We start from the raw sequence: 2148 nt of genomic DNA on the forward strand, positions 1-2148 counted from the left end.
GGGGGGGGGTGCAGGCAGTAACCGGTTTCTGATTGGTGTTTATCACCAATGACTGAGCACTAGTTTTCTGCACGTGCTCAATCAGGGACAGTCAAAAAACTGGTACCTTGAGGTTTGGTGGAGATGTGGTTTGCCTTCTGACACGCAGCAATTCTGCAGTTTATACCCCCAAGGAAAGTAAGGGGGGTGACTTGAGTCACACATTGTAGTGAAGTAGGAACTCAGAATACAGCCTACTTTAATCCTAACATAACACATAGCTCATTCCAAAAGGAGACGGTAACCACTGGAGTAAAGCCTAGGATTTACAATACATCACAAATGGAGGACTATGGCTAAAAGGGACAAATTAAGTAAATATACTGCAACCCCCGTGTGTGTGTGTGTGTGTGTGTGTGTGTGTGTGTGTGTGTGTGTCAGGAGGGACCTACCTCTGAAGAAGGTCAACACTTTCCTAGCCTTTTTCTCACCAATGCCACTTTCCGTTTTCTTAAAGCATCATAAGACACCCCCATGATCATCCTATGTTGTGTGAGAAAAGCTGTCAATAAAACTCCTTTGGGATCCCTAAAATCAGTTGTTAATAACCTGAGTTGATCTCTGCCTTGAATTCATATTTGAGGTCTCCTCAACCTTCCTTCAAAACACTTCGTCCCTCTAAAATATGCTGTTTTATGTGAGGCACCTTTTCTGAAAACATGTTGCAAATCATCAATGATTTGGGAAGGTGTTCACTTGAGTTTTGTTAAAAATATGTTATTAGTCCTGACCTCAACATTGTTTTGTTTCATACCCTTTTTAGACTAAAACCATGTATGAAGTAGAATTCCAGTAGCATATTTTTTCACCTTGCCCTCGTCTGTGTGTGCCCTCAAGTTGGCGGCAACTCATAACCAGCCTATGTAAAACAGGAAGAGATACTATCCAGTTATCACCAGCCTCACAGCCATTATATTTAAGACCATTGCTTCAACCACTCGTTGCGGGTCTTCATTTTTTTCATTGACCCTCTGCCAAACACGATGGCCTTCTCCTGGGGCAGGTCCTTCCTGATAACCTGGCCAAATGACATGAGACAAAGCTTTGCCATCCTTCCTTTAATGTGCACTCTGGCTGTGCTCCTTCCAAGACAAAGCTGCTCGTTCTTCCGGCAATTCAAGATTTAGTATTCTTCATCAACACTACAATTCACATCATTTCTTCTGTACTCTTTGTTCATCACCCAGCTCTCTCGTGCATATAAGGCAACTGAAAACTTGCGGTTTGGATCATGGGCACCTAGGTCCTCCTGAGATTTTTGCTTTCTAAAACTTTAAATTAGAGCTCTTTTGCAGCAGACATACCCAATGCAATATGTCATTTGATTACTCGACGACTGCTGATTCCATAAGTATTGATTATGGATACAAGTAAAGGAGGCCCTTAAGTTCAGTTTTTTCTCCATCCTCACGATGTTGCTCGTTACTGTATTTGTGAAGACCTCGGTTTCCTTTCTGTTGAGTGTCATCCACACTGAAAGCTGTCGTCTTTTTTTAATCCTCGTCAGAAATCTCTTCAAGTGCTCTTTGGTTTCAGCAAGCAAGGTTGCATCACCTGCTTTGCACACGTGGCTAACACAATCCTGGTCCTCCACTTTCCTTCATATAGTGAAGCTTCTAGAATTCTTTGCTCATCACACAGATAGAGTAAGTATGGTGAAAGGATACAGCCCTAACACACTCCTTGCCTTATTTTACATCATGAAAAAGCTCTTTTGTTTTCTTTTGTTCTGTTCTTTTGTTTTGTTTTGTTTTGTACTGCCACTTGGTCTCCATATAGGTTCTGCATGAGCACAATGAAGTGTTCTAGAATTCCCATTCTTCACAATGTTATTCATAGTGCTTTATGACGCACACAGCGCAATGTCTTTGCATGGTCATTAATAGCACATATTTCTGGTTTTCTGTGTTGTCAGCCAACATCCATCTGACTTCAAAAGTAATATCCCTCACTCACAGCCTCTTCTGAATCCAGCTTGAATTTCTGGCAGTTCTCTGTTGATGTCCTGCTGTAAACATTTTAAATTCAGCAAAATATTATTTGTATATGAAATTAATGATATTATTCAATGATTTCCTCCTTCTGTTGTGTCACCTTGCCTTGAAATAT

This window comes from Echinops telfairi, unplaced genomic scaffold, assembly GCF_000313985.2.
Source record: "Echinops telfairi isolate 266 unplaced genomic scaffold, ASM31398v2 ScPeMD7_443;HRSCAF=831, whole genome shotgun sequence".
In the NCBI taxonomy this organism is placed as follows: Eukaryota; Metazoa; Chordata; class Mammalia; order Afrosoricida; family Tenrecidae; genus Echinops; species Echinops telfairi.